The 27644-nt window shown below is 39.6% G+C and overlaps 1 protein-coding gene across 11 annotated transcripts in view; it reads right to left on the bottom strand.

Annotated features, from left to right (window-relative positions):
* myt1lb (myelin transcription factor 1-like, b) overlaps window positions 1-25888 on the bottom strand; it is a 139782-nt gene extending 113894 nt beyond the window's left edge. For 5 of the 11 annotated variants that reach the window (XM_086095210.1, XM_086095217.1, XM_086095218.1 and 2 more), the window contains exon 1: window positions 25029-25532. The gene's annotated coding sequence lies outside the window, so the exon portion shown is untranslated. Of the gene's footprint in view, window positions 1-25028; window positions 25536-25555 lie in introns of those variants that run through there. The other 6 variants (XM_086095220.1, XM_086095221.1, XM_086095211.1 and 3 more) reach the window with 5 other exon arrangements.
* Window positions 25889-27644: the final 1756 nt, after the last annotated feature.

The raw sequence follows: 27644 nt of genomic DNA, 5'->3' as shown, positions 1-27644 counted from the left end.
CCTTGTTAATGCTCAGCATTGTTCTGTGCATCATTGAGCACGCTAGTTTTGAGGAATTATCTGACTTTTACAATTTTTTTACAAGATCATTTGGCACTTGACAAAAAGGATAGTGTTCAAGAAGAAAGTGGATATGCAGGGATAAATAGGCAGGAGGCATGATGGTAGTTGAATAAATGTTTAAAAAAAAATACATTAACTCATTCACTGCCATTGACGGCTATAGACGTCAAAAATTCATTTGAACTATTTCTATTAGTTTCACATTTTTTCCCCACTTTTGTTAACAAGAATCTGAAAACCTAGAGGAAAAAATTAATGTACATTTAGAACAGATATAAAATTCATGATTAATCTTGAGTTAACTAGTGAAGTCATGTGATTAATTACAATTACAAATTTTAATTTCCAGATGCCCCTAATTAAAAAACAAAGAAAATATTTTAAAAAATTAGGGGCGTCAGGCTATTGAATTTTCTTTATTGTAATTAATTGCATGACTTCAATAGTTAACGCACGATTAATCACAAATTTTATATCTGTTCTAAATGAACAATAATTTTTTTTATAGGTTTTCATACTCTTGTTAACAAAAGTGGAAAAATATGAAACTAATAGAAATAGTTCAAATACATTTTTGACGTCTATAGCCGTCAATAGCAGTGAATGAGTTAATTGTTCTCATTAATCATGATTTCAATATCAACAAAGCCAAAACTATTACATACTGTCTCATTTATATAATTGTATTTGAATTTGGTCAAGAATCTAAAATGAAACCAAGTTTTCATTTTTTTATCATGACAACTAGTCCTCGTGGTGTCTTGTTGCACCAAAACTTCAGCCATCGTAGGGCAGCATATTTGCTTCCTAAAAGTCTCGATTGGACAGAAATGGCGTGTAAATGCAATTGTGTGAACATATACTGTATTATACTGTACTGTTTGTTTAGGTTGAGTGCAGACAGTGTTTCCTTCGCCTACTCCACGTACTTTGCATTCCATAACACCTGTTGTGAAAATATGTATATGTGCATTTTTGGACACTTGTCAGCAAACTTGTTAGGTTGCGATCACCCTGCATATTGCAGCCAAAGTGAGGTGACAGCTCGAGGAAAGGTGGCATGTTTTTATGCAAATGGCTGTGAAACTGAACATAGGTCTAGATGGAGCTCAAATTACAAAGCATAATGTTGTTGGGTGTATGCAATGAATTCATGTGATTATGTTAGAGCGTCTTCTTACAGGTTGATCGTACATCAAAATTGTTGAAAAGTAATTGTAATTTTTAACTCATTCACTGCCATTGACGGCTATCGACGTCAAAAATTCATTTGAACTATTTCTATTAGTTTCACATTTTTTTCCACTTTTGTTAAGAGTATGAAAACCTAGAAAAAAATGTAGTGTACATTTAGAACAGATGTAACATTTTTGATTAATCGTGAGTTAACTATTGAAGTAATGCAATTACAAATTTAATCGCCTGACGCGATTTAAAAAAAGAAAGAAAAGATTATTAAAAATGTGTTGCATGACTTCACTAGTTAACTCACGATTAATCACAAATTTTATATCTGTTCTAAATTTACAATAACAAAAATTCTAGGTTTCTTCTCAACAAAATTGGAATAAAAATGTTAAACTAATAGAAATAGTTCAAATGAATTTTTGACATCTATAGCCGTCAATAGCCGTCAATGGCAGCGAATGAGTTAATATCATTTTTCTAGACTAAATATGTAGGTCTGTGTGTGTGTGTGCATGAATATCTATGAAACATAATGCCATGACCTGGTTGTAAATGTGGGTGTGTATATGGTAACATGGGTGCAGCTGCATCTGTGTGTGTGTGTATATATGTGTGTACATACATATTTGTGTGTGTACGTCTGTATGCATGTGCAAATGTGCGTGCATGTGTTTGTGTGTGTCTCTGTGTGTGAATCTGCGCATGTGTGAGCAGGCTCAGGTGGATTGTGAACCCGGCAGATGGACATTTGGAGCAGCTTTGCAGCCTGCAGCGAAACGCAAAACTTTCTCTCTCTCTCTCTCTCTCTCTCTCTCTCTCTCTCTCTCTCTCTCTCTCTCTCTCTCTCTCTCTCTCTATCTTTCTCTCTCTCTCAGGCACACACACACACACACATTACCACATATTAATCAACTGTAGTTATGAAAAACATCCTCTGTGCTTCCGTTCGCATATTGACATCCTTCTCTGATCTAAAGTCCCATTAGTAAAACGAAAATACAATATCTAACTAACAAACTAATGACAACCTACAGATACACCCTGAGCCCTTTTATCAATTTGGTGAATTTGATTCAGGCAGTCAGTAAGTGTACTTTTACTACACAGTTATATCGGTTTATTTAAAAGGGAAGTCCAGGGTGGGTGGGTTTGGTGTTGTGCCACCCATTTTTATTAGGACCTGGTATCGATTCTAATTTCCTTAATCGATTCAATTTAGTTTCACAAGAGTTCAGTTTGATTTGATTTCCATTTTTTCAATTTGATTCGATTCACTTCAATTCAATCTGATATTTATTAATTATGGAACATCAATTCTTCTTAAATATCAAGGACATGATAAAAACTCCACAAACATTAAATTACAAATTACATTGAGTGGCGGCAGCAACTGGTTAAATGATTTATTTCATTAATGAAAGTAACACATGCTACAACATGATATCAGCAAGGATGACATAAAATTATTTTCATAATTCTAATTCAATAATTGTAAATATAAATTAAAATGATTCTGAATTGTCTAAAAGTGCAATAAGTCAGGTCTTTCATAAATCTAAGAAAATACCTTAAAATTCATATGAGCACAGACACACACAAAAATTGGCCTTTAAGATTCTATTTTCTTACGAATGTATGGGGAAAGGAGATATTAACATAATTCATGGTTGTATGAATTGATATCAGGCTCAAAAAGGAAAATCAATTTAATATAGATTATTCGATTAAAAAAAAAAAACACCCTATAGTTTTTATGCATTTCAGGGAGCGGCCATTTTGCTACTTAATTGTCGAGTGAAAATAACATCACATGATATCTGGGCTCAGGTAATGACCAATCCTGGCTCACCTGTTTTCTGAAGCTGAGCCCTGATTGGTCGTTACCTGAGCATTTGTGATGTCATGTTCCGGAGATGGAGTTTGCTGCTTAACTCATATTCCACAAGCGCAATATTAATCTAATAAAGAATGCTGTGTTCAGGTTAGTGGGGGGCACAATGACACACACCATATTATTAGAAAGATCATTTTTGGGTTGACTTCTTCTTGAGAAAAGTACAGTACTACATACTACAGTAATAATTGAATGTACTGAAAAACTGGAGTCGTTGACGTTATGCTAAAGAAGATGATTTCCTTGCTATTTGAACACCCCTAGCAATCACTCGATAGCAATTGTTACCCAGGCGTCACACTGGAGACATGCATGTGGACTAAAAGTCTCCTCCCAGCTTAGCTTTCATTCCAGCTGAAAGATGGAGCATTAGAAGGATGGAGGGATGGAGAGGGAGGCTGTGTGGAGCTGCTCTGTCCCTGAGGAGAATCTTCTGCCAGCCCAGTGCCACACAGATCAACAGTCAGCCAGCCAACCGTGCTCTGACCTCATCCTCTCTCTCCCTCTCTGCAGCTCTATTTCAGGCTAGCTCGCTCTCCCCGCTCTGCCAAAGGCATTTGCTGTCCCTGCGTCTCCTTACGCCAACTGCCTGTCCTGCTAGCAATGGTGCATGTCTGCAGCTCTGTTTGCCTGTCTTTGGTCCAGCCAGCCTGTCTCTCTCTCTGCCTCCATTATCCCTCTGCTGTTGTGTCTCCGTCTCTGTCCATCTGCACGTCCGCCTGCCAGCGACTCTTTCTGGCCAATAGTTCTCTGCCGGAAAGCTGCCAGGCTGTCCGCCGCTCAGCCAATCTGTCCGACTAGCCGCCTGTCTATTCATCATCTGTTTGCTTTCCCACCTATATATCTGCCCGTTTACCTGCTTGCATACCATCTGTGTCAAGGTGCTTTATAAAAGTGCAAACATGAACTCCTCAACCCGTTTTGCACCAGTCGCGACTCATTTGAAAGAAATTTACTGACTTGACAAGGAAGAGGAGACGCTTATGCACATGGCGTCTCGCTTTAAAAATAAAACATTTTCTCAATCCCCGGGGTTTTAACCAGGTGGTGCAATAACCACTCACCTCCGAAGGCAAACCTGAATAAAGGTATTTTTGGAAAGGACAACAAAACAACTAGAGAATCTGGGAAAGTGGAGCTCAAAATGTTTATTTCCCTGTCTGCCGAGTTACCATACTCCCCCCACATTCTCTCCATTCAGTTTTTCAATGAATTTAATGTCTAAATATGAAGGCAGGCAGCAGGAGTCCAGGTCAGTTGCTGGGTTTACATGCAGACTTTTTTTGTCATTCCAACTGAAATCATTCTGATTGAAAGTCTCTGCTCAAGTATTCACATGTGACGTGATCTATTACGATCTGCCACTTGCATACCACTTCATCAATCAGAACAGCCGCTTTACAGTCGTGTGACCGGCAGATTGACGTAAACATCACATGATTTATCAAGATGGAGTTCAGACATCTATTTAGCACAGTAGTTGCGATTGATTTTACACCTTTGGTAGGAAGCCGCCATTTACAATTGCGTAAACGACGACAACATTCAAGACAAGACAGAGCGTCTTCAGACCGAACGCAACCTGATAATTTTTTTTTCACATGACGAGTGTTCTGATTGGCAAAAGGAATGTACAAATGAAATTTAATTCAAATTTGACCTTTTTATTCAGATTGAGGTGAATACAATAATCGCAAACCAAGCTTGTGACTGTAATTGTGAATTGTTGTGCCCATGTGATTGACCAGTCCAGCGTGGATGCTAGAATGCTCATGAACTTATTTTCTCCCAAAAACGTATACATATGTTTTATTTTAAATTTTTTAAGTATCCCAGTATGTTGTTGTTTTTATGCCAGAGCATACATAAGGTTTTGATACAGCCTCTCAACTGCAATGAACGGTTGAAGAAATGGTAGTTATTACACAAACGGCCACCAGGTGGCAGCTGAGCAAAATATATCAACCAGGGCCATGTTGAAAAAAACCTCAATTACTCACAATTCTAAATATGTTAGTGAATAATTATGAAACTTAGCTACATTCTAATGATAATTGCTGCAAAACGGAAATAGATAGAAACATACTTTTTTTCTGATTAAATAAGAGACGAGACGAGAGAAATAATCTTTCTTTTGGTAGGTTCCATGTTGTTATAGAAATACAACACAATATTCTGTGAGCCTCAAAATCAAAATCCAGTAAAACAGACAGGAGCGAAGGCGGTTGCTTCAGTGAAAATGGCTGCGAGTGAATGAGTTAAATTTCCAAAATCAGTTTTCAAGAACCAGAGCTTAACTTGCTTTTCACACTTGTAGTTTGCATCATTTTGCTATTGCAAGTCAAACCAGATTAGCCAGTTGGAGTGAATCAGGGTCCGGAAGCAAACCCAGACTTGGGCTTTTCCCTCACCGAAGTTCAACTTTTGTCTTCACATCTGACCAAATGAGCCACAAGAGGGAAACAAGTTCGATTAAAATGAACTAATAGTGTTGGTGTGAAAGCGGCCGTATCCTATAATGAGCCTCTTACGCTTTCCCTTTTGTCAGACGATGTATCTTATTTACTGTCTGTCCAAACAAGATGCCAAGAGCTGTAGAAACTTCTTGATTATACTCATTCTGCCTCTTTCACAGCTCTGTGTGGCTTGTGGAAGACATTTGCTCAATTGAAAAAGGCTTTCTCTTCTATTTTGCCCCTATCCTATTTGGACGTCTCCCCCATATCCGCCCCTATTCTTCCCACAACAGGAGAGCAAAGGAGGGTTTGAATGGCTCCTCTCAACTACAGGCTACAATGCACTCACTTGCTCGCTAGTCAAGGACAACTCTAATGGACCTAGAACAAAAGAAAAGGGGAGAGGCAGCGGGGGAACGGGAGACAGATGGAAGGGGAACAAGAATGCATGTCGCAAGTGTCATTGAAATTATGCGTAATTAAAATAAAAATTGTGTGCAGTTGGTTGCAAGTGTCACTGGGTTTCGCGCTGCACTACACTCCACAGCTAGGAAGGGAAAAAAAATATATATATTTTATATCATGCATATCGCATACTGATCCATAAACAAAATATCAACTTACCACTTTTAATTTAGCACATAGAGAAGTGATAATTACTAGGCCTAAAAATAAAGTATATTTAAGGCTAGATTTACACTACATAGTTGAAGAGGCACAATTCAGATATGTTTCCCCCCCCCGTGTGATCCAAATGTTAAAATTGCTATTCTCCATGTAATGCAGCAATAGTGCATTCCCTTTGTAACGTATCATATTAAAATATCTCCCATGAAACGGTGTGCAGCGCAGAGGGAAGCCCATCTATCTCGCTTTGTGTCTTTTTTCTCCCTGACACCTCTGTGTGTGTTTACAGTCGTTCCCACATGAAGTACGCATCGTGCTATGCGCACATTCAAAGTCCTCTGCCGCCAGATTGCTAATCCCTGATGTGGGTTGGCCCAGTTATTAGTTCCCAGCTTTTGGAAGGGAATGCTGAAGCGAGAGAGGAGATGGGAGGGGTGTGTGGGTATCCCTCTTTTTAGAATGATAAACCTGACCACGCTGCTGCTACACTGATGGATCTTATCTGTGTCAGCCTTTGTTTCTTTCCCTCTCGTTCCAACAAAATCCGTCTCTTACCAGTCACTGTCACTTTGCGACTATGTCCTCCTCAGCCATAATTGGATAGACACCACAAAAGCACCTTGCAGTGATGTCCCTATATCCAACTATTAGTAAATACCCCCCCCCCCCCAATTAATAACTAATTCTCGTTACAGGCATCCATCACCATCTCTTTCTTCCACACTGTCTACATTTTCATCTTGAAATGAGATGAAAGCAAGCTGCTGTCCTTTTGGCGAGTAAAGGGTGAAATACCCTTTTCCAGCAAGCTCCCTAATAACCACCAATTAGTGAATTGTACATCACCAGTGTAGCAAAAGAACAAAATAGATCATACAAAAGCCCACTTTTGACACTGTTTGGGCTGAGATGCATGATTCACCAGATTCTGCCTGAACTAGTTCTTCACGTAGCCCAAATGAGGTCCCTAAAGATTTTTGAAGACATCAAATACAAATCAACGGATTAGGCTACGAAGCTAAACGACAACTGTCAACAACGAGAATGAGCATCTAGCCGGCTAGCTGGGGATCTCATTTATGCTGGCTAATCAGCGGTGGCGCTGCTTTGTGCTAAGGTGGGGTCCTCCTGAGACCAAAGCTTCTGAGATAAGGGGCGCATATCATGTGACTCTGCCAGGGAAAATGCACCCAAACACGGGGGGCTGAGGGAAACGCAGGCAGGCTATGGGAGACGTTGCTGTAATTAGGTGCCCTGAGCTCGACGCCCACACGCCATCGAGCCCTCCCTCCTGCCTGCAAATAGGCTCCCAGGCGCCTGGGCTCTCATACACACAAACACACAGACGTTTGTATCAGCAAGCACATAGTAGAAAAGTAAGGCTATATGTCCTTAATACAGAATGACCTAGAATGGTACTCGGCACAGCACACTGGCCAAGAATTCAAATTTAGATCAGCACCAAACTGAAAAACTGAATAGATCCCCGTCTCCCGTAACGATGCTAATTGTCATCTTGTTTCACCCATTTGAGAAACACATTGCAAAATGTTGACAAAATAAACTAAATACAGTAGCCATAGCTAAATGTACTAAAATATAATTTGTCAGAACTTGACCCATTTCCCACACTTCCACAAAACAGTATTGTTTTTAAGAAACAAAAAAAGATTAAGTAGTGATTCTGTAATTCTGTTAACATTGACTGTAAAAATGTTTTTTTTTAATCCCAAAAGTAACTGTGAAAACACAATATTTCATTAAAAAAAATATTTTTTTTTACCGAGAAATGCATTAGAAATACATATATTTGTTGTTAAATTATGTTCACAAATGAATCTTAATTTCACAAATATTTGTCTCTAATTTAAGGAAATAAACTGTAAAATAGAACCCTAAAACTAAAAACAAAATTTTTAAATAAATAAGAAGAAGAAATTAATAGTAAAAAGTTGTAATTTTACGATAAATTCTTTGTTCATTGTCAAAACATTTTTTTTATTGAAAATAACTACAATTACTGTATTGTCCTACATGGTAACATTCATTGCCACTGTATTAACATTTATTTTGAAAGGACATCTAAACAGACATAGGGAAAGGGGAAAGCCTGAGCGCATAAATAATATGCAAAGCAAAGAATTGGACTTTAAAACTTAAGGATGTTGCCTCTGCTTATGGGGCTACCAACTAAGCATACATTTGATGTGAGCTAAAATAATTAAAAACAGCGGTGGCATGGCTCACTGGTAGAGTGGTCATCTAGTATCCCTGAGGTTGTGGGTTCAATCCCCTTTGTGACCATGTCAAAGTATCCTTAAGCAAGATACTGAATGCCTGATGCTGCTTCATCAAGCGTTTTGAGGGCCTCGTAAGGTGGAAAAGCGCTATTATATAAATTAATTACAATAACTGTAAATTATTGCAATTTTAAACCCAATATCTAGTTTTTCCCAAGAAATTGACATGTTTTGAAAGATGAATTACATATTTTTGTGTGTCATATACTGTTATGTTACAAGCACAAATTATTATACAACCTCTTATGATCTTATGATCATAAAATGATGTCATTAAAAGTAACTAATAACAGCACAATTCTGTAATTGTACACATTACTATTTGTAATACAACATATTTAATTGTTTTAAAATGTGATTAATGTTAAAAAACAACCTGAAAATAAGGCAACATTTTGTTGAAATTAACTTACAAACGGTATTTTAATTATAGAAAAAAACAATTTTTATGAGAAATAAATAAGAATAGTTTTTGTTATTTCACTGTAAGTTGCTGTAAAATTACTGTTATTTTTAACATGTTTTTTTTAGTGTAGTTATTTGTGAAAACAAGAAACCGGACGTATGTATATAATTTTAAGTAGTAAGACTTGTACTGTACATATTGTACACACTAATAAATTGCCCCCCGCACCCCCACGTTTTCATTTCACACTCTAAAAACGCCTTTATTTGTAATTAAAGTTAAGACTGTCTTTTGTTGTTTTATGCTTTACATTTGCTTGAAAATCATCACTGCATTCATGATGCCATCAGTTTGATCCTAGAATGCATTCGTTTGGATTTCTATTTGGATTGCTAGTGGGCATATCGTTTTAAAATCCCCAAAAAACTGACGAGCATTTCTTACTGGATTATGTTCGACATTAGATATTTCCTGCTTGCAACTGGACATGCATCAAAAAACAAGACGAGTGTAGCAGCTTTAGCAGAAAGGTTTGCCAAAAGCCACCTGAAGGGCTCTCAGACCATGAGAAAAAAATATCTCTGCTCTGATAAGACAATGATTGAACGTAATTGGACGTAAATGCCATGTTTGGAGGAAACTCGGCACCGCTCATCACCTGGTCAATACCATCACGACAGTGAAGTGAAGCATGTTGGTGGCAGCATCATGTTGTAAGGATTTTTTTCTCAATGGTAGGAAGTCAGGATCAAAGGAAAGATGAATGCGGCAATGTACATAGACATCCTGGATGAAAACCTGCTCTAGAGTGCTCAGGAACTCAGACTAGGGTGAACCTTATTTTTCTTTTTCTTTTTAGTTTGTCATTGGAGTGTGTTGTGTGTAGAATTTTGAAGGGAAAGATACATTGATTCTATTTTGGGATGAGGCTGTAACATAACAAAATGTGGAATAAGTAAAACACTGAATACTTTCCATATGCACCAACATATACTACTGTACTAGAAAGTGCCAAACATGCTCAAACTAAAAATACAATAATGTAATAAGCCCCCCCCCCCCCCCCAAAAAAAAAACTAAATAAAGAACATTCTCCAAAGTCTCCACATCTCCCCTGGCCCACAAGAGCAGAACACATTGGTGTGCTGGCTTTTGACCATGGCAATTTTAATCAGTCTTTTTCACACTTCATTGGGAATTCATCGCCCCCTCCTCCCTTCAAACATTGTTTGGGAGAGTTATCAGCAGCAGGCAGCCTATCCGGTAATTATACATGCAAGGTAATGTAGGGAGCCTGGCTGAATATTTCAGCCAAGTGCATGTGCTGCTGAAAATCACTGGAGGGTACAACTGCTTCACAATACTTGGTCGGTGGCAGCCATAATTGAAGAATGACGTCTGGGAGCAACCAGGGAGCTAGATCTATTGGCTACGTGATGTGAAAGAGGTTAAAGTATAAAATTCAACACTACAATGAATCATTTTGGCTCAGGCATTTCTCTGAAGGTTGTTGTGTGGGGAGGGGGGCGGGGGGGGAGAAAACTTCACAATGCAAAAATAGTGTGAGTGTTTGAGGGCATCATGATTGGGTTGTTTTGCAGAGGCATGGTACAAATACTTCTGGAGACCAGATCGCTAAAAAGTTGACAGTTGAACACATTTTTTTTTATTGTGTGAGTAAGAGGCCAGCTGTTAATGGAGGCCGAACACACATGCACAAAGACACATCGACAAACGCGCACAATCTAAAACTACCAGTCAGACAGCATCCTCTGGGGAACATAACAGCGGAGGCATAACAGTGACTCATTCAAATGGTCACGGAACACGCACACACATTCTATCATAACAGCTAGACTGTCAGATAGAATCAGAACCCAGCCCATGGAGTACTGTTGACAGGTATGGGCCGCCAGTCACGCACACACCAGCCAGCCATGTCCTCCAACCCAGCGCATGACAGGGGGATCACATGTGATAATGTACCCCATTGGATGATTCTGTATGTTTGTGTTTGGCAAACAGGGATGATATGAGAGGCTGCATGTTTGGTCAAAGTGCACATATGTGTCCCTGTTCTTTCTGTGTGTCTATTGTTAGGTCTTGTATACAGCCGGCCAACAAACAGTGCTGGTATATAACAACAGTAGGGGCGTTTCGACTTGTCGACATATTCGACGTCGCAGATGACGTAAATACGTTGGCAAGCAAAACATACCGTCGAGTGTCGATTACAAAAATGGTTGATGATGATGATTGGTTGATGAAAAAACAAACTAACTGCACATTCACACGAAAGCAACATGATCAGTCCACATTCACTATAACTCATTCACTGTCATTGACGGATATAGACGTCAAAAATTCATTTGAACTATTTCTATTAGTTTCACATTTTTTCCCCACTTTTGTTAACAAGAATGCGAAAACCTAGGGAAAAAAATGATTGTACAATTAGAACTGATATAAAATTTGTGATTAATTGTGAGTTAACTAGTGAAGAAATGTTAATCGCCTGATGCCCATTATTTTTAATAATCTTTAAGTCGCCTCAGGCGATACATTTTTTAAATTGTAATTAATCGCATGACTTCGATAGTTAACTCACGATTATTCACATATTTTATATCTGTATTTCTATAAAAAATATTATAGGATTTCATACTCTTGTTAACAAAAGTGGAAAAAAAAATAAACTAATAGAAATACCTCAAATGAATTTTTGACGTCTATAGCCGTCAATGGCAGTGAATGAGATAATAGTAGCAGAGAAAGTAGAAATCCCTTGTGGATCACGTAAGTTGCACGTATGGGAGCATTTTGGCAACTTGGGGTAAAATTAGTCCTCAAATTAATGTTACAGGATTTTTTGTTCCGCCTCATCTCGACACCATTCAGACCTGTCAAGGTACCTGAACACACCACTTACACTAAGGCAAACTTCAAAATAATAATAAATTGATGCCAATGCAAATAGCCTTAGCTTTTACTTTGAAGTTGGCTCACATGGCAACATGACTTCCCTTTTCGATCCGTGACTCAAATCCGTGATCTGATCCGAACTGTCACTTTTGTGATCCTGTTACACCACTACTGTTCATTTAATTTCAAGTTTTTTGTTTTTTACTTTAATAAACAAACAATTTAAATAGGTTTTCAGTAGTGTTTTTGTGAATTCACAATCATCAACCCCAAATTAATCGCTAGATTAGTTGAAAAAGTCCTCATTAGACTAATCGACAAATCGTAAAGATAGTCGATAGATTAATCGTGAGAAAAATAATCGTTTGGGACAGCCCTAAACAACAGACAATCAATCAAATGCTCTCTCGTGTATGTTGGTATCAGTACAGCCATATGCATATCATTTATTGCTTAGGAAAGAGTCCTTATAAGCAAGATAACGAGTGTGAGCATAGGCAATCAAACTGATGTCAATGCATGCAAACAAAGCTGCAGTATATACAGTGTGTGTAGGAGTGAAGCTTTGAGACCTGATAGTCAAATGTGAAACTAGTCATAGTGAAGCCCACAGGTACAAAGCTTCAAAAGCAGTCATCCAATTTACTAGACAACACAGTATGGGCACTGCAAGAAACAAAAGAACTCCAGATGCTATGTGTGTGGCAAAAAAAGGGTCTGAATTGGGCTTTCTTCCCATTTTCTACCTGGAAAACTGTCACTGTTCAATCGTAATTAGAATGGCATATGCTGAAAGTGTGTGACCAATCATTATATTGTTATTAGATGAGCATGCAGGCACGTGCGACGCATTCAAACACGCGAACAGATGGGCAAGCAAGATCTCGCATGCATGCAGGCATCCACACAACAGCCACCCACAGCCTTGCACATTATTAACACACACACACGCACAACCCACTCTCTTGCCTCTAAGCAGTCTAGTCCAGCTACTACAAAGCCCACCAAAAGGTCTTTGCAGATCAAATAATCGTGCCTTCCATCTGTTTCTATTTCTCTACATTAGCTTTGTTGAGGTGCCCTACAGACCACGTTAAGAAGCACTGCTGCCATGGATAAAATAATGATTGTGCTCTCAACCCCCTACTTCTCATTATCTCCATCTACTGCCAACGCAACAACGGGGAGTAAATACGGCACAACTGCCGTTATGGTGGTTTTACCTTTAGAGGATCTTAATTGAGATTTTAGAAAGGGGCTACGATGTACGTCTATGAACTATTTTTATATTGAAAATTGTTTAAAAATAAATATTGATCTGAATCTGGTGCTTTTGTCCAAGCTAGTGTATTTAGTCCAAATATTTGTGATGTAATTTCTTACTCAGCAAACACAGGTTCAGTTAACCACTGAATGATTTGATACAGTAAATGTGGCATCTGCTGTGGCGTGCGTAGGCAAGCTATGGCTTTATAAACATTAAGACTTCGCAACGGACACAGTGTAAGTAGACAATGGAATGTAATACATACATTACTGTACAGTATATACGTGGAATGCACTATAGTAGGGCATCTAAAAGTCAGTTTTCTTGCACACTTGCGAATAACTTTCATTTATATTTATTGTGTTCTTGCCGTTCCAAAACCAAAAAGCTGTGTGCCGATGCCGGAGAGATGAACGATCTGTTAATCCACGAATGGGCCTGCGTTTGGGCGATTTCTTGTTTGAACAATTTGTTGCTACGTTTATCCCAGGTAGACGCATACTGAAATTGGGTGTAAATTTGATTGTTAACAGTCATTTTTACACCTATCTGTTCTGAAAATGGTCGAACTTAACAAACATTAAACGTTAAACCGGTTTAATATTTCTCTTTTCAAATTCTTATGGGTGTGGTCAAACACAAATTTTTGCTGAGCCACAGATTACAAACGTCTTGACTGTGATTTGAAACAGAACAATAACCACTTAAGCAACTTGAAGCTTGTACTGTTGACAGACCTCACAAATGGAGTTGCAGCTACAGCTAAAGCGCTTTGCATGCCTCTGCTACCAAATATGCTAACAGTCAAGCTTATTGTATCACTTCCTCTACGGTTTGGATGTCATGTGGTACATTTCTGCCTCTCTACTTGGTATTATGATAGACATCTGGTTTAAGGGAGGAGACTCACAATTGTTGGTGGAGATATGATTTTGTTACTTGTGTGGTATTGTGCTGATCATCAGCTGTACACCATAAACTACACAAGCAGTAAGAACACACATACTTTTTTTTTTTTACATAAGTATGTGTGAAGTTGTTCTCATTTTAAAAATAGTCAAGATGTTGAAAATCATTACGTGTATGTACCAGGCCCTTTTCCTAGCAATGCTAGGTAGAAAAATGTTAGCATTAGCCTACTCATCACACGTAATTACATAGAGGCTTTATGAAAACTTTAATGTCCTATAAACAGGATTAAACACAATTATAACACAAATTAACAGCTGTTAAGCTTCAATTGACAATCGTACATTGCTATTTTACTATGTCTCGAAACAATTGGCACAGAAATAATGTTGGGAATACTTTATGGGAGGCCACAAAGGATAAGAGCAATGCATTCGGCAAACACAGTAAAAGAAGGCTACATTTGAAGGATTTTTTTTGTGGTGTTAAGACATCATTGGCCTTCAAATGTATGGGTGCAGCTCCTGACTTAGAACACAGCTATTGACACACGTGGATGATGCCAAAAGTGGTCCAGATTGATCACTTATTTCGGTGCCCTTTGAACATACTGACAATAATTGAGTATTGCATCAAATTGAAGTAAAATGTCGTGCTTGGTGGAAAGCGGGGCTTAGTATTCTAACGAGTGCAGCACACATTGTAAGAGAGGTAATATAGAGATGATATGTAATATGGAAAGAAAATGAATTCATTAAATTCATAATATCACCAACTTCCTCTCACTGTGACGGGGGAGGGGGGGGGGTGATATTAAGCCTGTGAGAGGATGTGCCGTCTTCATGCTACTAAACTAAGGGAGCGGTTGGGGTATGTGTGGAGGGGAGAGGGATGGGGGAAGGGGTGTTTGATTTCTGTTATGCAAGATGGAAATGAGCAAAGCCACGCTTCACTGTAGCCGTTCTATTTTGGAACAGCTCATATCAGAAAATGCTGGGAAGAGCAGGAAAATTAGGTCACTTACATGAGCGGGGCAGTACCTTGGTCGGGGAAGCGAGGGACGGCGAGGGCTGAGACTAAAGAGCTAAAAGGTGTAGTGCTTTTAATTCAGGACTGGGATACACAGATTCTAACAATGTGAACACGATGCAGGAGCTCAGCACAAGGGAGGAAAGAAAAAAAAAACAAAGCGGTGCGCTAAATGAGACCCTGGCAATGACCTGAATACATTGCAGCAATGAAAAGTGGGCGAGAATTCTCTTATGAGTGCACTGCTTCAATTCCTTGTGCGTTTTGCAGTATATCACACCACACACTTTGACTTTCTTGTCTGTGGGTCTGATTCATTATTCATGGGAAAGCGGGGTGCAATTGATGAGGAATGGGGAGGATATGAGAAGCCATATCACCCGCCTTGTTATCAGTAAATACGTGGACCAGCCCCCTCGTTAACTGCTGATCTGAGATGAGAAACGAAGGGAAAACTTGCACCACCACCCACTACTAACAGTCATTTGAACTAATCATCCAGCCGGACAGGGGAAATCCTGCTCCGGAAACCAGTATAACAATAAAGATGCATGGCGGCGGCAGCAGCGCAAAATGGCTCAGGGGGTAGGCTGCTGGAGAGAAAAGGAGAGATGCACAGGATTCAGGGAGATAGTCAGGCTGAGATAAAGGAGCTTGACAGAGGGAGCAAAGGGAGGACAAGCAAGGAGAGGGTACATGAGGATAATCGTGTGCGTGCCTGTGTGCAAGTGTTTGTGTCTTGGAGGGACTTAGCATGAAGGCAGAAAGTTGCCTTGTCAGTGGTTTTGTCTGAGGAGGTCTCCAGGTGGCAGGTGGCTATGCTCTCGTTTGAGTTCTTTCACAGACTCACACGCAATTTACTCACACAAGATATGTGCTAGATATAGCCTACTGGGCACAACATTAAGTGCAGTTGAAAAATATAACGAGATCAATAATGTTGCCTTTACAAGGACCTTCACGTTCGATTCAAACAAAACTAATGAATACTGATGAAAACATGATACTGTACATGGAAGAGATTCTAATATTTGGATTTTATTTAGCGACCCAAGAGATGCAAAATATTAGAAATACTGTGCATCTACATGGGATGCAATGCAGTCAACAACAAGGGGGGCACACACCTGAACATCCCTGGTTTGGTCTGTTTGGGGGTTCTTGAACGAAAGTTCTCAAGTCAAGTCCAATCTCAGATTCAGCAGAAGCAGTGAGTTTTTTGACATGGCAATGGAACAGTGGATCAGATCTACAGTCTACACCCTCAGCAAGGTCTTGTCCAGGGTTACCGAGATGTGCAATACATTTTTAAAAACTACAGGGGGCCTTATGATAGTTTGGAAAGGGAAACAAAAACAAAAAACAAAAAATGTTTCGATAAACTGCTCCGGGAAACTAAAACTGCTGTAACAAATTTTCACACTGTGTTTTACAGGAAGTCACACCCGTAATTGTTTCTTCTTCAGAGCTCTCAGGAATAAAGTGGATATCACACCTATTATTTTTAACTTGTTTGATCAAATGTGAGTTATGTTTTATTTATTTTACTTTTTTTTATTTTTTATTCCGTAACGGGTGTAACAAGCTACGGTTCATTTGACTGCATTTCAAAATACGGACAATCCGTAATAGTTGGCAGCTCTGGATAGAGTGAGAAAGCTTGGTTGGCTTGGCTTTCAACGTCTGCCTCTGCGACATGACCCCAGATTAGCGGAAGAACATGGATGGATGGTTAGATGAAGTTATGCAATGCTATCTACTGTATAAGAAGAATATGTTTAGTCATATCGTTATTAGTTTATTTGCTGCTGCATTATGTTCCTTTGAAAACTGTGCCTTATTACTCTCAAGTACTAAATTGACTTGACTGACTTGTGCACACAACCGAAAGAGACTTAATTGAAAAAAAAAAAAGACTAGTAAGAAAGAACCTAATCAAATAGTGTATGCTCAGATTGTTGTCTGACACACTTCATTGTGTGTCCGACTGGAGCTTGTCAAAGCACGACTTAAGCTCTAAAATGGTCAAAACTCAATTCATATCAATGTTCCTCAAACAGAGCTGCACAGTTACTATATTTTCATGACAAAATACAGATGGAAAGCAGCTTCAACCAACGTTTAGTGTGCAGGAATGGACTGGGAACAAAATTCGGCCCAGGGAAATGTTCGTTAGGGGAGTGCAGGACAGGACAATGGATATGCGCCGAATCCTACTCGCCTGTAGGTGGTGTGTCTGTCAATATTTATACATCTATTGTATCCCTGACTCGGTGCCAACTGTAGCAAGCGTTCATCTCGACTTGCATGTTTGTGTACATATGTGCCGGCCCATTTGCACATTGGATTCCATGCTTGTGCATGTGTGTGCTGCAGGAGCCGTCAGTCCTAAAGAGGGACTGTGCTGCTGTCATGCAATGACACCTCTCATTTGCTGCTGTTCTGTGAAGCGGAGCTGAAGGCAGAGGTCAGGCCACCCTCACAGAGACGCTGCGGCTCAGAGCACATCATGTCTGCCTGGCTGCCTCCTCCCAGTGCTGTCATACAGGCCTCGCATTCAGACACGAATAAGACACACACCCTTACAGGCTCATGCTTGACCCAACCACCTACACCCACTACTTTTATTTCAATTTTCATTTATTCACAAAAGTTGTATATTTGTCAGAAAGTATCACAGCGCAGCAGCCAAGACAGGAGAGCGAGAGGATAATATGTTAATTCAAATGGTCTGTTTCATTGCCTGTGACAATAACAATGTGATCATAAGAATCATTTAATCCATTGTCTATAACAATAACCACTCTGAGTGGTGACTGAAATAAATATGGCACACTCTAATGTCCTCTTTAGTCAATACAAATGCTGGATCTTATTCTTTCCCATGCCTTGCTGTACCCACTTCAAAAGGATTTGGCTCAAATTGATATGCAAACATAAGCTCAAGTAAATGTTGTACTAAAGCATGTAAAGAAATACATAGTTTTAGCACAGTAAACATATGGAATTGTTTAACTCCATTTACGTTTTAGAGCGACAAGTTCCATCAACTTTACACTGTTTGAGGTTCAAAATGTAAATCGATATATATGGAGTATATTTTAAGTTTTTCTCACATATTCCGTTTTTTTTTTGCTTATTCTGATTATATCATATTAAAGAGGATTAAAAATAACGTCACAAGGTCCTTTCCATTAAATGACTTTATCACACTATTATGTACGGTGTTTGAGGCTACGTTTATATGACGACGATCTGAACAGAAGACCCAAAAGTGGCGTCTCGTCTCTACTTTTTGTTTCATGTTCACAGTAAACAAACATTTTCCCCCAAAAATATGTGTGCATATGATGACACAAGTGTGGAATTCTATTGTGTATGCATGCCAGGTGGCTAGGTGGTGCTGTGATTTAACCCCGCCATATCCGTGCGCATGCGAAAAATCTCTTTTCATCTCTCATCCACGTTCTAAGTCAAAACAAAAATGATGGCTAGCAACTACTAGCGGGAATTTTTTTTCGTTTGGACAGACCAAGAAGTTGACTTTGCTCTACGAGCCACTTTAGACGATAAACAAAACCTAAAGCGGCATTGACTGTGAGTGCTGCCAAACAATTAGCCAGAGCAGCTTGAAGGGCGGACCGATGGATATAGTCAGATCGTTTGTTTACTTCCTTGTACTGGCACATTTATGCGACGTAAATGTGTACGCGACGTAAGGAGATGTGAGCGGAGTTTTAAGTTTTGGGCCGTGTATAAGGGAACACAACAAGGGATTGTATTCAACTTTTCCCCTTTGAAGGTGGATTTCAAATTTTTGAGTATTTAAGCCCCCAAAACGCCATCACCTTCGAAACGAAAGGCACTGCTGATGGAAAATTTTGGAGTTTTTACCCGCAAGCGTCATCGTATAAACGGGTCCTAAATGAGCTCTAATCTTACAGCACTTGTGAAAGCTTGAACAGCTTTACTACACAACAATTGCCATATTTACCAGTTACCCCAAAAATGTCATTGGCCTTGCAGGGGAGGTGGCGATGACGACCCAGGGTGTTCTGTGGAAAAATATATTACTCTGGGCTCCAACCACATCAATACCACAAATCGAAAATATTATTTTGTAGGGCCCCTGTCAGTCATGGGCCATTACAGTTTTCAGTGTTTTCCTCCCTTTTACAATGCCCCGATCACCACTTATCTGTCATCTCGTCTGACTCACCTACAGTGCATGTATAACCCCCCCCCCCCCCCCCCCGACTGCACCCGTAGAATGTCCATTCATCTCGACCGCTGTCGCATGCCATAGTCAATTACCCATCAAACATTGTAATATTCACCCAATATTGCCGACATGACGGAGGGAGCGATCAAAAGTGACATATCAGATTTATGGAGCAAGCATAAATAAGGAGATTGTGACCTCTCCAATTGCCATGTTGAATAATGGATGTCTGTTTAGTAATCATTTGACGATTTCACACCACTTTCGCTTGACTGGCCGAGCTGACATCCAGAGAGACTTAAGGGCTAATATTGTAGAATATGATACCCATTCATATTTTTTTGCCCAGTATTTCTTATACATTCACGTCGGCTTGCTAGGATATCTCATATGTCCCCCTCCTAAACCGTGTGAATTGAAAGGGGAACAAAAGAACAAAGTGCATAAACAGGCGGCAAGAACCGAACTGCTTGATTGAGCGCCTTCCTTTTCTATCATTGCTTGAATGGCCAAGCTTCTGTTCATTCTAAAATAAAAGAAAGAAAGCAAATAAATAAATGTAATGGCCTGAAGACAACTCACACAGTCTCGAGGTCAGCGCTTTGATGATATCATAGCGACACTCAAAACAGCGACTCCGGTGCTCTTTACAACAATCTTCAAGACGCGCTTGTGTTTCCGATGGGAAAAGGCTAAACCAGGTTATGAAAATCCTTATTTACAGCTGCCTGGCTGTGTGAAGTAGGTCACAGCAGCTTCTGAAATGGAATGAATCCCCTCACACACTCTTAATAGTTTTCTTTTCAGCGGCCTTACATTGGCACCGGGGGCAAAGATACGAAAACTGCGTTTCCACTTGTATTTAGCAGGAATAGTACATGTGTCAAGTTTGCACCAAACAACTTGACACATCTAAATCATGTAAATATCAGCAGCAGACACTGTGTTTTGCCACTGGGCACAAATCATCTGAATTAGAATGCATCAATAGGGATTTATTTGATCTTTTTCCTATTTCAGTTGTGGTTGTGTTCTCCTGACCCCAGAATGCAAACGGTACAGTCCAGTTGACAACACCTTGCAATAATCTCAATCTCAGAGTCACAATGGCACCCCCACTCCCCTGTCACTAAAAAAAAAACACACGCACGTTATTATGATTGGTGTTATTGAGTTAGTTTTATTTATGCTGACTTTTGTGTTGTAATGGCAAGCTGTTATGTTGCCCTGGCGGTTCATTGCCATCTACCGAGCATATGTTGCTAATCGAAACACAATATGATTAGACAACCAATCGCAGACAAATAACACAATATATTTTCTTTCACAGTTTGCGATATGTGTACTGTAAAGCTGCAGTATATTGTTCATTATCTTTGACATTGTCATTAAAGACTGAGGATTATTGCCTTGTAAAGGCAGTTTTTTGCATTAGATCTTGCACTTGTCCCTGATGTTGTGGTCAGTGAGTGTACAGTATATTGCACAGCAGCTGCGAGTGGCGTGGAGGAGAGCCTTGTCCCTGAGGGTGATGGATGCTGGTGGGAGGCTGTTATGCCACAAGGTGAAAGTGTCCATTTATCAGCCCCACTTCCACCACTGTGGCTTTCCCATTACCAGCGCACTTCATGCAGCCTGATTGGTTTTTAATTGGCCTGCCCGCCAGGAGATAGATCATGTTTTCCCCGAGGAGAGTCACGGAGGTGTGTGTGCACGGTGGTGGACTCCCATGCTATCTCAGGACTCAAGCGGGACACCCACATCAGAATTCCAGTCTGATGCAAGAATAATCCCCAGATTAAACCATTATTCTTATTTTTGCCTCATACTGGATGTCATTTCATGACTATACCCTAAAATTGCCCCGAGACAGCACATATTGTACCTCTTCAAAAAGGCCAAAAATGCTAGTTTGGAACAGCCACCAAACTGTACAATTTGCAGATGGCAGCATGTCAGAATTTAGATTAACGCAAATCCAATCCCATCTCATGTAACTGCTATAAAAATAGATTGGTTTCCTCAACAAAAAATAAAAAAATAAAAAAGTGATATTTTAAAAACAGGAGCATAGTTGTCTGTTTTTTTAATTCTGATGTTTAAATGTGATCAATTCCAATTGTTATTTAATGTTGTTTCTTATTAACGATAGGAGTAAATAGAGTTCACTGATGAAGGTGGCTTAATTAATGGCAGCTATATATCAAGCGTTGCAGGGAGGTTTTCGGTGAAGGACACGGGAGCAGCCACATCTCACACTGAGCAGACATCAGTATTGACATTGTGTCTGCTCAGATGGATCAATCCCCGCTCTGCCCTTGCCTAACCACGTCATTGAGAAGACTGGAAGAGCAAGTTGATTCCCCAGGTATCTTCTCAAAGTTTCACAATGATTCATGTTCAAGTCGCAACCATATGAAGGCCAGACGCCTTAGAAAAATGCCGACATACACTCGTTGCCTACAACTTGATTTTTTGTTCAGTTATGTCAAAAATTCTGTCTTACAAAATGTAATAATAATAATAATACAACTAAAAGTGCTAATAATAATAATAATAATAATAATAATTCAATTAAATACAATTAAATTATTTGAAAATAAAGACATTTTGATTCGTCCTTTATGGAACCTCATTTGACAGTGCATGAGTTTGTTCAGTTGACTTAGAAATAGACCCACATTTAAAGAATTGTTAATTCTAAGGGGGGAAAATAAGCTTAAAGAAGAGTATAAAAAATGTTTAATATTACCGAACTCAACAGTTTTAGGTGTTAAATTGAACCACTGAATCAACAAGACCTTGATGCTAATTAAATTAACGGTTCAGTACGTTCCACATGCAGACAACAATAGCTAATAATTCTTGATTTCTCTTACCATCCACATTTACGGTTTCATGAAATAAAATGCGCACATGCCAACCTTTACTATCACGAGCAGGACAAATGATAAGAGCAACGTTCAGCTAAGATTGATTTACTAGATGATGCCTTTTTCTTCGCTGTTTGTTCACTTCTATCACTTCTTTTCCCAACGTGTTCACTGATTCGCTAGGTAACAGCCAATCCAAATGACCAGTTTTTAACCGATGGCTGAGGCCATTTCGCATATTGAATCTGGCGAAAACTGCCTGACAACAACGATACAAACTTCTCTTCAATCTTCACATGCAAAAGACGGAAATAGCACTTTGTATTACATACTGTTGTATTGTTTTTCCTGGTGCTGTTCTACTATGTTTACCTGTAAAATTTAGACATAAATATGATTCTTTTAAATACTTGTACTTTAATATTTGCATATGTAAATGGCTAAGTCAATTACAAAATACAAATATAAATGTAATGTGTTTCAGTGTAAGCCTAGTTACCGTCATCATTTTATAGCTTTCATTTTTTTAACAGTGAAGGAGGATAATAATAATAATAATAATAATAATAATAATAATAATAATAATAATAATAATAATAATAATAATAATGCATTTGCAGGTTAATTGGGCGCTCTGAATTGTCCCTAGGTGTGATTGTGAGTGTGAATGGTTGTTCGTCTCTGTGTGCCTTGCGATTGGCCGGCAACTAGTTCAGGGTGTACCCTGCCGACTGACGGAAGCCAGCTGACCTCCGGGACCCTCGTGAGGAATCAGAGTGGTCAAGAAAATGGATGGATGGGTAATAATAATAATAATAATAACAATAATAATAATGATAATAATACATAGAGCACTTTCACTAAGCTTTCAGTTTGCATTGAAGCTGTAAATTTTGATCAGTCCAATTAAGTGTAGAAGTAAACATTTGCGGCCATTTATTAGTATAGCAATAACTCCTTCCTTTAATACATTCCTCTTCTTCGCATAGCCATCAACGTGATTTACAAAAACAGCAACAAATATGCAACCCCTCTTTAGCTGTCAACTCGAAAAATAACATACTGTCTCTAACAAATATTGGCCACAATTTGTGCATATAAGCATATATCTATACTTTGCGTAACTTAGGTCGACAAAGAAAAATATGAACCACATAGAAGTTGCTGAATGGGAAGACCATATTTAAAAACAGAAGACTTAAGACAATGTATTGTTTGCAACACAGTCTAATGCTACTGTATGTAAAACTAATATCTGTCAGCATGACATCTATACTCTTGAATGCCACACAAACAACAAAAATTTTTTTTTTTTTATAATAATAATGGTCAGTAGACATGTTGAACACTGAGGTGTTTCCAACATGTTATATTGTCAATGACCTAAACACTAAAGACGCATGTTTTTGTTTTAAAAAAATATTATAATAATTCAGACGTGATTTAAAAACGCATGTGACATCTATAGCAACAAGCAGTCAACCCGCTGCTGTTTGCATGCAGGGGATCCCCGAGAGGCTTTTTGCAATTCATTAGGCTGCAGTGGATGAAGGGAGTGGACTCACTTTTTCTACATTCCAAGGTTGGAGTCAAGACTCACTCTCATTTAGCTTGATTGCATGTCTTCTATCTGCCTTATTATCAAACTGTATGTAAATACACGTTTGATTTGAATATTGAGGTTCGAAGTGGAACTGTAAGGAAAGTGTACTGCTTTGCAGCTTTGACCAGACAGTTATGTTGGTGAGTGGTCTGAGTGAGAGCGAGAGAGACACACACACACAGAGGGCTGGGGGCGGTGGGTGGCTGGGGGTCCCCCGTAATGTTGCTCTCAGTACAAGCAGGGTAGCGTGATTTCCCTCTCTAATTTAATCACAGTGGCCTGTTTCTTCCTGTCCGCCGCAAAGCATATCAGGCACTGTGGCGGTGCTACCCAAGCACACATTCTCAGCACGACAACAACAGTCTCCTCTTAACAAGCAAGACATTACCGGAGGAGGAAGACCCCAAAGAACATGCACTCACTTTATGCCAAGTCAGCTGTCCCCACATGGTGACTGTGCAGGTGCAAGGAAAACTGGACAGAATTGCACAATATTTTTTTTGTTTGAATGAATTGAAGTTTATATTGTGGTAATATTGGCAGGGTTATATACCATTTGTATGAACCACTCCTCACATTGTATGTGCGCAACAATTGCGGGCGAGGGAGAGGAAACATAAAACAGCTCACTTAGTTTATCTTAACAGAATACAACATGTTGCAGCGCATTTGTTGTTCTGCTGTGAACACACACCATATGACACACGTAAGAACAAAGTCACACTACAAATTCTCTATTGTCTTTTGTAGGAAAGTGTTGCTTTCATTCTCCTCTTATATGGAGGCTACCTATATGTCTTGAGGTTTATCTGCTGGCACTTACAGCTCCATCCAGCCTATCATACAATGTCCTTGCAGCATCTCAGACCTCACATGACACCGACAGAACCCGTATAACACGTTTTATCAAAGCACAAAAATAAGCTTAATTCTAAATAGTGTCATCTGTAAATAACATCCAAAGCACAAACTCTAACATTTGCATGGAGAAATGCAAAACTTTGAAAACAAACTTTTCAATTATTGTCTTTGTATGTCTATATCCATAGTAATGATTCAGATCATTTTCAATTCAAGATAGTGAGGAAATATTATCAAAAGAACTATCCAGTAACAACACACAGCAGCGCAACTAACAACACACCAATTAACTGAGCCATGTGTTGCTTTCTCACAGTAATGTAAATATTACTCACACGACTTTGCAACATAAGCAAACTATTGTAAATCTTTACGTGATGACAGCAAAATCCAGCGCAAGTTACCTACCAGCTGCAGTCTTCTCTTTAAACTTTGCTTCCTCTTCTTTCTCACAGCCTTCCCTTTTACTTCTCCCCCAATTCATTTAACGTGCCCACTGCAAACTTCTGCTCCCGCATTGCATGCAAACTACATTTTTTTTTACGACTTGAGAGATGACTGGGAATGTGAGGAGGCAGAGTGGAGGGAGACAGGATGACAGAGGGGTGGACGAGTGGAGATAATGGTTGGAAGGCGGGCGACCAATGGGCCCGGAGCCTAATGGAAAAAGGGAATCAGGGCACACCAATGAGGCACAGCCTGGAGAGAGGGAGCGAGAGAGCGAGCGAGAGAGTGAGAGAGTGTAGGAAGGCGGGCAAGGGAAGCGGGGATGTAGAGAGCGCAGTTGGGAGGAGACAGTGTCAAGCAGACTGAGAAAGAGGCTGAGGAAGGAAGAGAGAGATGAGAGCTTCATGTAGCCAATGTGCACAGGCGGTGGAAGGAAGCAAGCAAGCATGAAGGAAGGAAGGAAGGAAGGAAGGAAAGCACGGACTTACCCGGCTCTTGTTACCTGCATCCTTTCATTCACTGCCTGGTAGACTCCACAAACACAAACACCCTCCCCGACGATAGAGGCGCACGCCACGCTGCTGCCGAGACTAACCAATAGCTGAAACAACAAAGGGAAGGATTGCCAAAGCCGACTGGTATACCCTAAAGCAATTCTGCCTGTGTATGCGTGTGGTGGTGCGTGCGTGCGTGCGTGCGTGCGTGCGCGCCTATGCATATGTGTGTGCGTCAGGGAGAGAGAGTCGGCGTGTGTGTGTGTGTGTGTGTGTGTGTGAGCATGTGTTTTCTCTGAGGAGGAGGAGGGATGTGAGTTGAAACCCCAAATGCTCCCTCTCTGGTTTGCTTCCCTCTCACTCCTTTTTCTGTGGATGGGGCTCTCTCTGTACACTGTGCAATGTATGTCCTCCAACACTCAGTATGTTTCCCCTCCCTCCCTCCTTCCTTCCATCCCTTCATTCGCTCTCCCTTGCTCCTCTGCCTGCTAATGTGCCCTCCCTTCCCCTTCTCCCTCTTATACATATATTTAGGGCTGCAGACTGTCTGCTCCCAGAGTCTGCTCTTCCCACGGGCCCGAGGAAGCGATGGAGGGAGGGCGAGAGCGGCAGACAAGAGATGATGGGGGGGCGGGCTCATGCGAAATATGTGCAGCGCATTTAATCCAGAGACACATTTTGGTGTGTCCTTAAAGGGGCTCTCACACGCTATTATTATATTTCTGGCAGTTACATTTCAAAGAGATGCAGGATGTGCACTACAACAACTGGCTTTCCTTCTTCCCCAAGGTGAAACGGCATAGGAAAAGGCTGCAGTTCTGCTCTGTTTGCAAACAATGCTATCGAACCTCAAACAACATAATCGTAATTTCCTAGGAAAAATACTCCTCTACGATTGTCCAAAATGTCAAATTTTCTAATTGATGTCATGCCTGATGCCACGCATCACTGACCTCTAAATATGTGTTCTATTTTTGGTCGTCTTATTTCTAAAACTGCAAGCATTCATAACATTTTCCAGTTTCATGCTTTGCTCTCCTTTAAAGGGACCGAGTTTGAAGCTTGTTTTTCTCTCCTTGTTCCTTATGCTTCTCTTCTTTCTTTTTTCCATCCAAGACATTCGGGGCGCTGTAAGGTGACCCACCAGGCTTCCCATTCTGTTTCCCTCATATTTGTGGGATAGGTTGTGACTGGGGGATTGTCCCTTTAGTAATCTCAATCTGAATCTCATGTCCCAAGGCCCTGGGTTGGAATCTCAGCAGAGCATGAACTGTAAATTTACTACACACACCAAGGATGAAACCTGCTTTTCACTTGTGTGACATAGACAATTGGGGAAAAGTGCAGTACAATTTAACAGTGTGTGTTTTATGTTTATCTTTTAACACGTTACTTAATAATTGTGTGGACAATTAAAAAAGGTTTTATGAAGACAACTGTTTAACCTTGAGGCATAAGATAAAATAAAAAATCGGGGATTGTACAAAATTCACAACAAATTCAGAGGTCAAAATTCACATGTAAATATTCGGTTGCATCCTTCAAGTCTCAATCAATTGACAAGTTATTGTAGAAACAAATCAAGCAAGTCAAGTTGGCACCAAATGTCAAGCAAGTCTAGTCATGTCAATAATTGGCGTGATTATTCAATCATTGTATTGTTCATAACACAAAAAAAGTGCATTACCGCCAAAAATGTAACAATTGAAGATTATCAACTGATTGTACACACTTAAATTATTTAGCCGAAAGCATGTTAATTTTATGTATGTATGAGTGTCACACTAACTGTGTTGATAATTTTTCAAATATGCTGAATTTGGGAGTAACTATATATAAGATCCTCAGATTTAAAAACTAGGTTGTTTTTGGTACCAATCTGTTTAAAAAAATCTATTCACGTGTGTAAATGGGTGACTGAAGTATTAACTTTGTATACTTTGTAGGTCATCAGGGAAAACTTCCTGAAATTCAGTGATGTCTTAAATTAGTTTACACACACATCAAATATGGCAGACACGCCCACGACCAGGAAAGTCAACTCAGTGTAGTCTATATATAGATGTCAAAACATAAATAATGA

This window comes from Leptonotus elevatus, chromosome 14 (genome assembly GCF_054856555.1).
Source record: "Leptonotus elevatus isolate MCC_2025b chromosome 14, RoL_Lele_1.0, whole genome shotgun sequence".
In the NCBI taxonomy this organism is placed as follows: Eukaryota; Metazoa; Chordata; class Actinopteri; order Syngnathiformes; family Syngnathidae; genus Leptonotus; species Leptonotus elevatus.
This window is presented reverse-complemented; position numbering and strand designations above follow the sequence as displayed.